This window comes from Protopterus annectens, chromosome 2.part1, assembly GCF_019279795.1.
Source record: "Protopterus annectens isolate FY-2018-M chromosome 2.part1, PAN1.0, whole genome shotgun sequence".
NCBI classification, from domain to species: Eukaryota; Metazoa; Chordata; order Ceratodontiformes; family Protopteridae; genus Protopterus; species Protopterus annectens.
The window spans coordinates 572,372,518-572,389,037 of NC_056729.1; the positions used below are offsets into that span (position 1 = coordinate 572,372,518).

The 16,520-nt window shown below is 37.4% G+C and overlaps 1 protein-coding gene across 7 annotated transcripts in view; it reads left to right on the forward strand.

Moving 5' to 3' along the window:
- The window catches only part of PTK2B (protein tyrosine kinase 2 beta), a 2,401,727-nt gene that overhangs the window by 1,958,477 nt on the left and 426,730 nt on the right, over positions 1-16,520 (forward strand). The window lies entirely within an intron of this gene.

Here is a 16,520-nt window from a genome sequence, read left to right on the forward strand (position 1 = left end):
TACTACTTGTCATGAGATCCAGAGTGCAACAGTGATGCATTTTACATTCAGTTTGTAAAACCTTGTTCCATTTTGAAACATAACTATTTATTGAAACTCAGGAGTGGCTTGACCCACTAGTATGACAACATTGCTGTTGCAGGCTGTGAGTGTTAAGGTGCAACATTTTATTTATTTATTTATTTGTCTGTTTGTGTTATGTTAACCATGTTGTTTGAGCGGGTAGTGCATCTTTTTGGAGGAGTCTCAAGATTGAAAAATCACTATTCTGCATAGCTAAAATATATACAGAGTATACAAGTACAAAATTGTGCTTTACACAATTGGCAGTGAATTATCCCATTGTGTACATTTTGTATAACAGCACATATAAGTACACAATATTCCTGGAAGTGCAATTGTGTTTCATTCAAATTATACACTAAAGTTCATGTTAGTATAGTAAACAAAAAGCTGTTAACAATCACTTTGTACACAATATCCTACTACTTTGGTGTTAGATCAAGATGAAAGTGAATGAACAAGTGGCTACACTCAGACATTTTACACTGTTGCTGTTATTCATATAAACAGCATGCCTACTAATCCCTACCACCAAAGGATCGCCATCTGTATACGTCTTATGTTTCTACTACATTGTACACTGTCTCTAGATAAGCTGTAGAAACTTTCTGTGCAAACTTCTGAGTTTGACAGTGAGAAAAAATAAGGAAAAAAATGGCCATGATGTCTCCAGCCCTCACATAACTTGTAACACACCCTTCTGAGTACAAACCTGGGCACGGCTAGTTTTAGACTAAGACCTTGGGAAGAGGTTGTTTCTCCCCTTCTAAGTATGTGTGAAAATCCACCAAGCCCCAAGAAACTTGAGTCTAGATGCTTTTTTTTTTGTGTTTTTGTTTTATTTTTCAAAGATAATTAGCTCACTCACTCTCTTATGAGTCTATTCTAACTCCTAGAGTGACCCTATGGACAACCACAACTAGCCACAGAGCTTACAAGGCAAAGGGAGAAACAGAAGAATGTTGTTAAGTCTTTTTTTCATATTACACATACATACACTCACATCTATGGGTAGTTTATAGTCCCCGACCCATGTTATTGCAGATTTTTCAAAGTGTTGTAGAAAGTATAGCATCCAGAGAAAATCCGCACAAGAACAATGAGGGCATGCAGACTCTACATAGAAGACATCACAGGCGAGAACCAAACCAGAGAATGTCAACATTACCCATTGTAGCAATGTGTCTTTCTGAAAGATAATTAATGTTAATATTTGTACTGTTATCCAGAAGAGTTGTGTGTGTGTGCCCACAATGCACACACATATAACTTAGTTATTCATACTACATGCTTATTTATAAGCAAACACCAGTTTACTTATGGCATATCTTCAGGGAGCACAGCACCTTAGTAAAACCCAGTTAATGACAAGAAGGACATACAGACTACACACAGAAGGAGCCACATTGCAGCTTTATTCAGCATTACAGATTGGCCCACAAACAGAGCCGGATCATGGTCAAATGTGATTTTATCATTGGTGACCAAGTGGTTACTTTCCTGGAGAGGACATACGATGTTCTAGGAGTTTGTGATTGTAAACTTACAACATTTTTGTCTCGACATTTTGAAAGTTGATGAAAGGTAGGTCAACATTATGAAAGGGACCCCAGTGTGCATACTTCTTTCTTATTTACGTCTGCAATGATTACAGATATTGAAATAAAATAGCATAAACACTGATAGCCTTTTGCTTAACAAACAATACAGTCTCACTGAGATAATGTGAGGAATTGCCAGGTATGCCAGGAGAAGTAGGGCAGTGGATGTGTAACATATGTCAGCACAGCTAGCTGGAGTTTTGTAAAGAATTATGTGTCATTTGTATATCAAACTGATTTGTACAGATGCTTGTGTTAAAAATGCAGCAACAATGTGCCCTAGTGGACAGAAAAATAAACATACATGCATTATTGTTACTGTTTAAATGTATATGTGTTAACAGAGGATACTGGAAGGGAAAATGTTAATCTCAATTCACCTAACTTTGAAAATAGTTTGAAATTAAATTACTTGGCTTAGGCCATGAATATTGTATCTTACAGTTCTCAATGTAGCCAGAGACAAAAAGTCTGTACTAGGATGCTTTCTGTATTGTCTTTAGGGTGAACTAATTGCTACTCTGGAAGAGCAGAGGTTTGAAATTATTTTATGACTTCCAGCAGCTGTAACAGATCTTAGCAAAACTCTATGTATGTGTGTATTATTGACACATATGTGCTAAATCCTGGCAGTTTCTAGCAGTGGGGAGCATGAGAACCAGAAGTCAGATGACCAGATGTATGTGATGTCATTCTGTAAAAAATTGTTTAGTACTAGATGAGATTGAAGTCTCACTGCAGTCTGTTTTTGGAACCTGACAGAGAAGGACCCCTCACCTACTTCATCTTACCTTGCTCTAGTAAGTGAACCAAGGAATAGTAATTCTTTAGATCAGCCAGGAAAAATAGTGAGATTAGTTAAGTACTGTTTTTCTGTATCTGCGTGAATCTATGCATCTGTGTTATTTTAATATTTCCTGTGACTGAAATGTTGGTGTTTACTGTAAATAGAGATTTAGTATTTTCATGTTCTTATCTTATTTATTATTAAATATATTTAAACTTGTCATTGTGGGCTGGTGTTTTAGAGAATATTTTAATCTCTGAGAGTACTTATATATTTGGTGACAGCTCTGGCCACTCCTGAAAGCCTTGCTGTTGGTCAAACTACCCTTTGTATTAATATTAATTTCACACAGCATAATTGGGTACCCTTGGAGAGCCTTAGAGGAGCTGGCTTTGGAGTGTCTGATGGCAGTGTAGTCTGGGTAGAAGGGGGCATAGCTAGTAAATCTTTGCCAGGCTTTTCCAGTGGTGTGTGTGTTTGCGTGTGAGAAAATCAAATCTCAAAAAATGTGTGTGTTAGTTGTTTGGAGCAGGGACACAAAGCATGGGTTTTACAGACAGGGTGCTGGAGAACTTGGCTTGGACACTCAGCTGAGGTATCATCTCATAGCTGTGTCAGTGGGGAGTCTTATTGGGGACCTGGAGGGAGACCGAGAATTCTAGACCCTAGACTGTATGTGTTTCCCTGTGTGCTCTTAAGGGAAATTGTGCTTGATGCAGAGAGCTGCTTCTGGAAGTACTGGGTGTATCCATTTTTGTTCTAAGTGAATGTCCCTCTCCAGTGCCAGTGGTTGAGGATTCAGGCTCCTTGATTACTGGCCTAGAGTGGGTATGTCGCACTCACAATGAAAATCGACTTAGCATGAACAGTAGACTTCTCTGCCCTTGAAACTCACATTCATTGAAACAGCATTAAAATCTACATTCAAAGAAACTGCATTTGGCCAGTAGAGAATTGTTTACCTTTGGAATGTTTTCAGACCATAGGCTCTGTGCACATATTTTTAGGGCCATACATATATGTATGTATGTGTTTTTTTATTCACCTTCCTGGTTGTATTAAATTATATTCCTTACATAATATAGCACCACTTGTTAGAATGCATTTTAAATTTGTAGTTTTGAACATTATTCCAGTAAGCAATGAAACAGAATGTATAAACCAATAATGACAAAACCAGCCATTTTAGAAAATTTCAACCGTAAAAGGTCACTCAAGCTTCTGTCATTACAATCAACTAGTATCAGTCAGTAAGCACAATCTCTGCAGAAGTTAGTCATCTGAATAATTCCACATTAAAGAGATATGTAACTAATGAAGAGGTTGCTAATTGCAAACAACTTTATATTTCAGTGTTTCATCTACAAATCCAGTAACTGCTGCCCTTGAAGAATTAATTGCCTATGTTACATCAAAAAATGGTAAGCTGGTAATATTGCAATGGGTATTGACTGACAAGCTGACAACAAGTTCATAGTTACTAGACATCTCATACAAAGGAGGACACATTCAGGAGTGAAGAACCCCTATCCCCCTTAAAATACATCAAGTAATCAGCAATCATAAAGCACTCCAGTATCAGCACTCCATATACATGGTGTGGAAGTAGAATCCACAGCTTTCTGCACCAAAAGCAATTATGCTACTAACACTGTTTTCAAATTCTACAGCACAAATAGTGACTGCCATTTGCTAAACAAAACTGTTAGCTACACATTAGCATGAACAACAGTAAACCTCGCTTCCCTTGAAACTCATGAAAATGCACTGAAACTCATAATCCCTTGAAAATGCACTGAAACGTATAATGCCCTGAAAATGTACTGAAACTCAAAAAACTCACACTTCCGTTGGTGTAGAGAATTTAGGCTCTTGTCTCCACTGAAACTCACAATTCCTTCAGCAGTCTGGTAGTTGGTGCAGAGGATTGAGGCTGTTGTCACCTGTAACCAAGTTAATTGACTAACCTGCCCCCGCAGGGCATTACATACCATAACTCCATACCTCTCAACCTCTTAGTACAAGAAATCTGGACAAAGCCTAAAATAACGGGGGGGGGGCAAAGGCCCCAAAATAAGGAAAGATTTTAAATATTGCTCTTATAAACTTAGAAAGTTACTACAATAACAGCATTTGTCTTAGCATGCATTTTCTGAATTAATTCTGAAACTCAAATGTATGACATTATTTAGTTATTTCACTCCTTGTTGATTGCCAGAAAAAAAAACACAAGTTTTGTGAGGAATATGCCAGAAATATGAGTCAAACATCTGGACATTTGAGAGGTATGCATACCTCTAAACCTCTTAGTGCAAGAAATCTGGACAAAGCCTAAAATAATGGGGATACAATAACCGAAAAATAGGGATAATTGCTCTTTTTAACGTAGCTGCTAGAATGGCAGGATTTGTGTTAGCATGCATTTTTTGAAGGAAATGAAGTATGAAACTCAGATGAATGACATTATTTACTTATATCAGTCCTCCGTTATTTGCCAAAAAGTACAAATTTTATGAGCAATAGGCCAAAAATATGAGGCAAAAATCTGGACAGTTGAGAGGTATGCATACCTCTCAAACTCTTAGTGCAAAGAAGTCTGGACAAAGCCTAAAATAATGGGGATACAATGGCCCAAAATAGGGATGGATTTTGAATATTGCTATTTTTAATTTAGAAAGTTGCTAAAATAACAGGATTTGTGTTAGCATGCATTTTCTGAAGGATATGAAGTCTGAAACTCATACATATCTCATTATTTAGTGACTTCAATCCTCTGATTTGCCAGAAAACCACAAATTTTCTGAGAAACAGACCAAAATTATTGGGGTGAATCTGGACAGTTCAGAGGTATGTTAAACACACACACCTACCATCTGTCTGCTCTCCTGCTGTCTCACACACACACACACACACACACACATACCATCTCTCTGCTCTCTCACACACACATACCTACCTTCTCTCTGCTCTTGCACATAGACACCTACCGTCTCGCTCCTCTTACACACACGTACCTTGTCTCTGCTTTCTCCCACACACACACACACACACACACACACACACACACACACACACACCTAGCGTCTGTCTCTCTCTCTTTCACACACACACATACACACACACACACACACACACACACACACACACACACACACACACACACACACACACACACACACACAGGCACACACCTACCTTTTCTCTGCTCTCGCTCTCTCACGCACACACACCTACCTCCTCTCTGATGTCTTTCTGACACACACACACACACACACACCCCTACCTTATCTGCTTGCTCGCACACATGCTTGCTCACTCACACACACAAACACACACATACTGAAATGGCTAGTTTAAATTCTGCACGTGTGAGTGCGGACTGTGTTTACATCCACATTGGCATGTGTGCGATGCACACATGGTCCTCCTTAAAGGAGAAGTTGCCACACTGTTAAATGCTTTTTTTAAATATTTGTTGAAACTTCCTAGACAGAGTGGGCCCCCATAGCCACTGTTTCCTAGTGCTGGATCTGGCTCAGCCCACAGAAGCTTTTGGTGGTATAGAAATGTTTCATCATGACTGAAAAACTGCTTTTGTCATAACCCTACTGCTGGTACAGCTATTGAGGGAGCTTTAGCTCCCCTAGCACCCCCCTCGGTAAATCTGCCACTGCCCTGTTTCTGACTAGCAGTGATGACAACAAAAAATTATCTCAGGCTTTCAACAGCAACTGCTGTTCACACACACTGGCTGAGATTAAATATTCTTGACTGGCTGCACTACTACCAGGCTTGGATACTTCAAGTCGTACTAGTAAATTACTAGTAAATTCTCTAATAAGTTTTTTTTTATTATTTTTTTCTTGCTTCACATGGAACATCTTACTCTTCCTCTTCTCAATAACTGCCTTTTCAAAAATGATTGGAGGAGCAGTTGCGTAATCTATTCAGGATCAGGTCACCTGATTGGCACCTCAAATGGAGCCTCTGATCATGACTTAGTCACTATGATACAAAACATAAGGGGGAGGGGAAGGAACAGGCACAGGTTAGAATGGAAAAATGCATTGCTTCAAGTGGCATGTTTTCCATTTTCTGAATTCAACAGAACCAGCAGAAATATACATATTTTTTTATTATGCCAGGTTATAGCATGAGTTTAAAAGGGTGGAGGGGCATGCGCCCTTGTGCCAAAGCCTAAATCAGTCTCTGAATATGAGAGCTTTACAGCCTGGTACAGGTGTTATTTATACATGGATAAGTGCTGTGACAGAGTAGTCTGAGTAGTTTGACAGTGCACTGGTAAACCATTATAGCACTCTGATACAGGTGCTGTGATACAGTGATTGAATGTCAGATAACAGTATGCTGTCATGCTAATGCAATGACCTGGGGCAGGTGCTTTCATACCATATGTTGCATGATAGTATGCTGGTAAACTCATATTGCAACCTGGTACAGGTGCCCTCTACCTGCATTAGTGCTGTGACACAGTGGTAGAATGCTAGGTAACAGTACATTGATGGATTGATCTGCAGCTTGGGACAGGTGCATTCATTCCTACATCAGTGCTGTGTTACTGTAGTGCAAATGTTGCATAACTGAATGCTGCTAGACTTATGTTGTGACCTGGTGCAGGGGCATTTATACATGCATTAATAGGTTTACATAATAGTCCAAATGTTAAGCAGTCTGGTGCAGATGCATTAATACCTGCATCATAATACCCTGAAGCTTTTTCAAATGAGGACTTGGTCTGTTAAGATAAATGAAACTATCCAGAGGGCATTGCAAATAAAAGAACATTTTAAATGTTACTATTAGTATTGTCTGAAGACGTTCTATCAAGTGACTGGAACAAAAGCGCTAATAATAAACAACTGTTGTGTGTGTACTCTAGTTTAGTGCCTTTCCCTTTTTTGTATTGTTTTTTGCGTTTTATTCTGCTTTATTATTGGACTTTTGTCATTTAATATGGGGGATGACATCAGACAGAGCTTTAAACACACTACCTCCAGGGGCGACTCGTGCTATAGGACTGCAGGACTGCAGCCCCCACCTGTAAAAGGAATAAAATAAATTCCCCCACTGTAGAAAATAAAAAATAAACTTAAAAAAAATGTTACAAGTACTCCACACATGCATGCTTAGTTCCTGACTGCTGTGTTAAAAATGTTACAAGTACTCCTCACATGCATGCTTAGTTGCTGACTGCTGTGTTAGGCAGTCCAGAACTCCACGCATGCATGCATGCTTCATTCCTGCACTCCACACTGGATTGCATTGCCCGCAGGCTGGAGGCTCCAGCCTACTCGTGGGGAGACCCAGAAAGCCTGCGTGAGCTTTTATGGAGGACAGGGAATCATTGGGCTGCTGCAGAGGACTGCTATGGGGCCTGGCTGTCATGGAGGAGGATCTGCAGGTAGTGTGTGTAATGCCCGAGTTGCTACATGGTGGTGGGTAGAAAATAAGGTTTGAACCCTGTACCTTGGGCCCAAGTGACAAGATCCTGAATTCCCTACCCGCCACCATTTGTAAAGCATTTGCAGATTTTTGCCTCTTATTTGTTCTGTTCTGTTCCTCAAAATCTGTGGTTTCTGTATTTTTGTTACTTAACACAGCCAGTAATGCAGTGGTGCAGTGGTAGCATTGTTGCCTTACAGCTGCAAGTTGTCTGGTTTGATTCTTGGCTGGGGTGCCTTCTGTGTGGAGTCTGCATGTCCTCCCTGTGTTTGTGTGGGTTTGCTCTGGTGTTCTCAATGGATATGTATCCCTATTTTTTGGACTGTATTTCCCTATTATTGGCTTTGTTCAGGTGTTTTGTGCTAAGATGTTGACAGCTATGGTGAGAACTGAATTCACTAAATGGTAGACATTTAAGTTTCAGTTTTCCTTTCTTTCATAAAACAGATGATTTGGCATAGTGGTATGTTTCTCTGACTGTTTTGCACAGGGTCCTAGGTTCAATACTTGGCAGTGAAATGTATGAAGGTAACACAGCATTTTATGCTAACGACTTTCCAACATTATACAAGCAATGTTTAAAATGTGTCCCTATGTTTTGGTCTTTTGCCCCCCTCCTAAATTTTGGATTTTTCCAGATTTCTTGTGCTGCAAAGTTCAGAGATGCAGCTGAGTGTCAAGTAAATTTTACAAGAAGCTGAGAGCTGCAGGGGAACAAAAGTTTAGTGCTGCTTATGCCAAGTCTTCTTGCGTTGTTAATAGCACAATAGGTAGTGTACTTGCTTTTGATGCAGAAGGCTATGGGTTCTACTCCCACAGTAGGTAGATGCATTGCTCATACTGTACTTTATTGTAAAGGGGGTGGATGCTGCAGTCCTTTTTGGTGAAGATACCTAGTAACTATGAACCTGTTATCAGTTTGCCATCCATTCCCTATTGCAGTATTACTAGCTTATCGTTTTTTTAATGCAACTTAGGCAATTTATTCCTCAAGGGCAACAGGCACTTTATTTTTAGATGAAACAATGAAATATAAAGTTGTTTGATAGCAGCAACCTCTTCATTAGTTGCAGATTTCTTTAATGTGGAATTATTTAGATGACTTTTACTTCTGAGATTCTGCATATTTGCTGATAGTGGTGGACTGTAGAAGTTTGAGTAGACTTTTATGATAGAAATGTTCTGAATTGGGCAATTTTGTCATTATTGGTGCATGCATTTTGTTTCATTGTTTACTGGAAAAATGTTCAAAACAAATTTAAAATGCCCTCTAACTGTACTATATTGTACAAGGAATATAATTTAATACAATCAGGAAGGTGTATCAAAGACCACATGTATGTTTCATGTGCAAGGGGCCTATGATTTGGAAACAGCCCAAAGTTAGTCTTTATCTGCCACTGGCAAAATTTATTTTCTTTGAATGTGGGTTTCAAGGGCAGAGAAGTTTTAATCCTAAGTCTGTTTTCATTGTGAGATTGCATTGCTTTATTTAGCAGATGTCTTAGTGTTTGGGCTGTAAAATGCAAAATAAAACTTTAAAATGAAGTCCAAATCATCATAGAAGTAAAGCACTATGCACATTAGTGTTTATGGTAAATGGGGTGAAATAGCCAAGTAATGGATCACTGGAATGGCTGCAGAGGGGAGGCTCCATTTGACCATGATTTTGTGAGGGGGAAGGGTGGCAAACTCAAGACAGCCCCAGCTGAACTATACCTCTCAACTGTCCAGATTTTCACAGAACGAATAGATTTTTGCTTCTTATTTTTGGTTTGTTCCTCATAAGATGTGTGGTTTTCTGGCAAATAATTTAGGAATTAAGTCATTAAATAATGACAGACACTGAGTTTCAGACTTCATAACCTTCAGCAAATTCATGCTAAAGCAAGACCTGTTAGTATATCAATTATCTCAGTTTATACAACAATTTATAGTACTGTTTATATGTTTCCCCCAGTATATTTGGCCTTGTCCAGATTTCCTGCATTAACAGGTTGAGAGGTACGTGCAAATAAATTGCTTTATAGAATTGGGCATATCCAAACCTCTCAACTGTCCCCGATTTTGGCCCAAAATGTTGCTCTTCCCCCAATAATCCTGCCGCAAAATGGCAATTTTGGAAGAAAATGTGGAGGGCTTACCATTAAGAAATAACTGTAATAATCAGAGTTATAGATTACTTTTATTTCAGAAATGCATGTGGATTCTTTTATTTTGCCAGCTGCTCAAGTTAGCAGTACTAATATTAAAAAAAAGTTTCCCTTCTTTGACAGGTTCCCAGCTGTATTGTGTGGCTATTTTATATTTTTGCATCACATTTTTGGTCCATTTTTCATAAAATTGTGTTTTTTTGGCAAATTAGTGGCAAATCATTAAAGACTGAAGTTAGAAAATAATGACAGACATTTGAGTTTCAGATTTCGTACCTTTCAGAAAATTCATACCAATGCAAGACCTACTATTATATTATCTTTCTAAGTTTATAAGAGCAATATTTAAAAATTGTCCTTATGTTTGGGCCTTTGTCCCACTTCTATGTATGGCTGTGTCCATATTTCTTGTTCTGATGCGCCTGGATCTAACAATATGATTGTCCACCATGCCTGTAACTTAAATAGTACACCTATGAATCCAACACTTGCTGCTAGTGTCCCTATGCCTCCTCCTGACTTGCCAACTCAGCTTATTGCATTAAAAAATTGGCTGAACAAAATGAATGAGTAGAGCAATGGTCAAAATGAGCTTGTTCCTGGAACATCGGTGGTCAGCACAACCATTATGGATAATTTAAAACTATTTGACTACAAAACTAGTAAAATACATGAAGTTACAGTTGGAGGCTAACTGTCTTAATGAATGCATTTGGTGTCAACAAATCCTGAAGGGTCTCAGGCAGTGGCAGTTTCCTAATGGTCTGGAACCCAACAGCCACTTCTATTTTCAATTGGTTGATTTTTTTCAACCAAGTCTGTCTCTTTTTAGAAATGCTAGTTAAATGCTATACTGACTTGATGGTTATTTTAGAAAGAGACCTGGAAATACTTGGCAAATCAATAAAAGCAGATTTGGACTTTATTAGATATAAATTTGTGTATATCGGGGTCTTCACTAGTATAGAAAAATACATGGCAAGATTAAAAGCAAATAAAATTAAAAAACTTGAACGGGACAGGAATGATTATGAAAATGATATGGCTTACCCACTGCCAAACTTTACAAGCTTGGGGATGGGGGTTTCTGTTATGTCCTCTTACACAGTATTACAACAAACTGAAAATTTAAACAACACCTGGAGTTTCACGAATTCTAATGGTCAGGCAACTAACAATAATGAGCAGTCCTTTGACACACCTGTGAGGAGGAGTGAATGGCTATAAGACCAGGCACAGCAAAGGGAAAATGCTGCCAATACCAACAACCAGTCTAATCAGGATTTTCATGTAGCTACAAGGAGGAATCCAATTAAGTGGAAGGGATCATATTGGAATCGCCCACGCACCCGCAAGCAGAACAAGAAGTGGAAAAGACTGCTTCCATGAGTGAGGCGGCTAGTAGTGGATCCTCAAATGTTAAAACTTGTATTATTATCAAAAACAAGTATTGCGACTTCAATATTTTTAATTTTTCTTCCATGGACATATCTACTGATACTGCAGACCTTTTGACACGTGGGTTAAACTTTGTACCAAGTCGGAAAGCTGATATAGCAAGGACTTTAATTGATTTTAAAGTGTACCTGCATAAAATTAACTTAACTTTACTGGCAGGTAATAACTCAGATGAAAATAGTGACCACCTTAGAGTGGCAAGTACTTTTAGCCTGCCACTATTCCCCAGCGTTAGCTTTACTCAATCAAATGTGTGAATTGGATATAAGAAATGTTTTTAATAATAAACCTAGAGTTCAAATAAGTAGTAATTTAAACAACTCTGAATGGGAATTACTTAATTCTTTAAAGCATTCAGATGTCAGGATTATGAAGCCTGACAAGGGGGGGTGGGCTGGTATTCATGGATAAGAGCGATTGCAAAGTACGAATGTTAAAGATGCTGCACACTGATAATTATGAAGCCTGACAAAGGGGGTGGGCTGGTATTCATGGATAAGAGCGATTACAAAGTACGAATGTTAAAGATGCTGCACACTGATAATTATGAGCTTATCAGAATGAACAAAGTTTTTGATGCTTATAAGAAAGTTAGGTTCTGTACTACCTATTTGTTTATTGATGGGCAGATTGATCAGCAACTCCAGAATTATTTTGAGGTGCCTTCTCCATTAATCCCAGTTATATTCGAGATCCCAAAAATGCGCAAGGATCTAAATAATCCACCTCTGCGCCCATTAGTGGACGGTAGGAATTCTATTACATATGCTTGTGCCAAATTTGTAGACAAAAAAATTGAAGGTGTTTTTAAAAAAAATGAACCCCAGATATGCAAAGATTCTTAGGCCTTTCTTGAACATATTAATGTACTAACCTTTAAACCAAATTTTAACTTTGTCATTTGATATTAGGGATTTATCTACTGCAATCTCACATGATCTAGGCATTCAATATGTGACAGAATTTTTGATTAATAAAAGGAACCCAAACAATACCCTTATACTGATTGAGCATATCAACCAATTGCATCTATTTTGTGGTTATGTCTTTTTGGGAGCAAGAATTTTTGTTTAAGAATTTAGTTTCGAAGGACCACATGTATTACTATACTCGTTACCTTGATATTTTTATTATTTTTAATGGTGACTTAGAAGTAGTGGAAGAATTTCTGGGACAACCCAATTCTTGGAATTTACATATCAATTCCACACGGAACCTATTTCATTTTTAGATGTAAAATTACATAAGAACAGGTTAAACTATAGATATGTATCTATTATTCTTTTCTCCACTTTACAAGTGCTCACCCCCTTTACCAAAAGAGATCAGTTGTAAAGGGGCAACTTGTTAGCGCAGCAAGGACGATCTCTTTGGATGAGGAATTTGAATAAGAATGTAAGAACTTGCAGGGCATGTTTATCAGAAGAGGGTATCCCTTATCAATGCTTAATAGATTGTTAAAAGAAGTTTCTGATAAAAGTAGTAGTGGATACTTTGCCCCTATCTTGAACCTTGAGTCTGTAGTTCCAGCCATAAAGAGGTTAGACTTGTTAAATATGGATTAAGTTTTATTACACCATTTAGTAAATATTCCTTCTGTTTAAGGGACAATTTGTTTAAGAATTGGAGTCTCTTACTGAATGACTATTCAATTAGGGTAAAAATAAAACAGCACCTGTGCTGTGTTTTTAAGAGGGGGTACAATCTTAAACAAATCGTTGAGCACACATCCACACCACCAGTAAGAACTCCAGGTACGTTTAAGTGTGAATCTTGTCCCTTTTGTAAATATATTATTACTGGTTGTACTTTTATTATTAGAGGTACTAAGTTTAAAGTGAGGGGCATATTCAATTGTAACTCCAAAGGGGTGACTTACCTGGCTATGTGCCAAATATTTGATAGTGTTTATATTGGAAAAAACTGAACATAAATTAAAAGAACGTGTGCATGAACACATTTATGGTATTAGGAAAATAGACCCCCTCACAATGCTTTGGCAAAACACATTGTTAACCACCCGGGGGTCACCATTTTAAATTTAAAGTTATAGATCAAGTCTCTAAAGAAAAGAGAGGTGGGCCTTGGGCTCTCAAACTAGAGGACAATTAATTATTATGGCATTTAGGGTTCCTGGGCTGAATGATTATTGCTGTGTTCAGTGTATTTTGAAATTAAAGGCTTTGCAGTGATAGCCCCTTAGTGGCTGTATTTGTGTTTTACTTCAGTACATCTGATTTTAAATTTAAAGTATTTTTATTATATTTCCCTGTTTGGTTATTTATTTGTGAACAATTAATATAATTTTTGCTGTAATATTGTTTGCTGATATTTTATTTTCTTTCTTGAATTTTTAATAGTGTTGCAGAAAAAAATGGAGTTTTTTTATTATGTGACTACCAAGTCTATCGTGACTATTTTTGAGAGTATTTAAAAGACTTAAATTTTACTGCTAGTATTGTCTGAAGCAGTTCTATCAAGTGACTGGAACAAAAGTGGTAACAATAAACAATTGTTGTGTGTGTACTCCAGTGCCTTTCCCTCTTTTTGTATTGGTTTTCAAGTTTTATTGTGCTTTATTATTAAATAAAAGAACATGCCAGGTTTGAAATTTGCTGTTTTAAATAACCATGACAGAACAACATATTTTGACTTAGCTGGTATCTTTAGAATGTAATGGTTTAAATGAAGAAAATCATATCTGATCAGTGAACTGCATGCCATTTGCTTTAATTGTTAAACTTTTAATATTAGGTGGGTCGACTGCACTTTAGTGTAACTACTAGTACCAATAGGTAGATTTATCATATGTCAAAGATATGCTAAACATTTCTATGACATTCTGTATTTCAATCAAATTACAGTTTCAGGTTAGTCTATCATTGTCATCAGCGTATTTCTAACAGGAGTATGACTTTCTGCCATCTGTCTACTTTTTTATTTTCTATGATGTCATTAAATAAACTTTCTGTCTCTGTTTCTGTTTATAGATATGTGTGTTGTATATACATACACATAGAAAGATAAAGGCATATAACATAGATGTATGTGTATGTGTGGAGGGCATGCACTTTATCTCATGTAATAAATTGCATTATTTATTTATTTTACGAAAAGGTAACCAAAAATAAAGTGCAGATATAATGAACAAGTTATGCAAAAGCTATAATGCTTTGTAAAAGAAATGTGCATTATAGCAGTGATACAACTAATTGTACTAATAAGAGTAATATGGTAGTCATATGGACCAGTAATGGATGGCGCAGTGGTGCAGCAGTAGCATTGTCACTTCACAGCAAGAGGTTCTGTGGTTCGATTCTCGGCTGGGGTGCCTTCTGTGTGGATTCTGCATGCCCTCCCTGCATTCATGTGGGTTTCATAGGTTCCTAGATTAGTACTAGGCTAATTGCCCTTGCGAGCCATTTTAAGCCTAGCCAATTATCCCTTGTGTGTACCTTGTGTTTGTAAGGCAAACATCTTAACCATAAGGCCACCCTCCCAACCCCAATTTCTTCTGGGTGCTCCGGTTTCCTCCCACATCACAAAGACATGTGTCTGGAGCATTTCTCCCTGGGCTTCCACTGGAAATTGGCTTTGTTCCAAGTCGGACTTTCCTGTTTAACAAATGTTAAATAAATAAAAAAATAAATAAATAATAATAATAATAAAAATGTGTAATACAATCTGATGTAATGGATTAGTGACCTTTGCTGGAAAAGTTAGATATAGGACAGTTTGCTGAATGATAAATCATTACGGGAAAGCTAATTTTTTTCTCTTCCTGTAGTGATTTGCATGTGTACATCTTCTGTGCGATAGTACTTCTTTCAGCTTTAAAGAAATCCCTTTTGAGACTGATGTATCCTAGAAAAAAAACATGTCTGTACATGGTAGTCTTCTTACTCTGAGAAAGTTTAAACAAAAAGGTAACCTTGGCAATTTCAAGTTGAAGACTCATGTTTAGTAAAGTAGTAAGGTTTAAATTGGGAGGAAGTGTACATGAATGTGTATTTAGAAGTTCAGTTGCATAAACTAGATTTCACAGGCAGGAAAATATGCAGTATAAACTCAGTAGTGCAAAAGTGCAGTAGCAACACCTCTGTGAGGACCGCTGATGTCCTGGGTCTAGTAATGGATTTAGGAGCTGGGAAGGACTGAGCAACATTTCTGGAGCCATTTCCTTTAAGAACAGCATATATTCGTGTAACACTGTAACATCTTAAAGAATGCTAGACTACCCGCACCAAAATACAGATAGCATAGTGAGCAGTAGGTGTGTCTTGTTTTAGAAAAAATATAGCACTTCTAATAAGTGCTGCAGGAGCTGTTGATACACTCCCATAGTCACTAATGTATCTATAACTAAAGTGATAATTGCGTATTAAGAGGACCTGTGACTAATGGATGTGGCCTAAGTAAAGGGCTAAACCAGAAAAAACAGTAAAGATTGTCACCTATAGGAATGCCAAATGATAAGACAGACAGAGTTCCATATATAAGTATGCTCCAAAAGTTAAGATATGGACAGTATTTAAATAATGTTGCATAGTCCTCGGAAGGTGTGGAAGACTTAAACCATTTGGTTATATTGCACACAATTAACATTTAAGAAGTCCATATTTTGGAAAAAAATGTAAAATGGGACTGCTGCATACTTCTACTAATTTTATCACATCAGTGAAAATAATACTTAAAAATCTAATCAGTGAAGTATGTTAAGCTGGGTTTTCTTTCTGCTATTTGTGTATTTATCATTGATTTGGTCATTTCTATTACCTTAATTGAGTGATAAAAACTGCTACACTGAAAAGGTGTTTCTTAGTATTACAGCCATAAGTTGCAGAAATGCAGAAAAAAATGTCACTGCAGATTTTGCTGTGGTGGTGCATGTTAAGGTAAGATAAACTCATAATTTGAGAAGATGCATAAACTTGAAGTACCTGCCATGCTTGTACAACCAATGCTTTTACATGAGCAAAACTTAATGCATAAGTG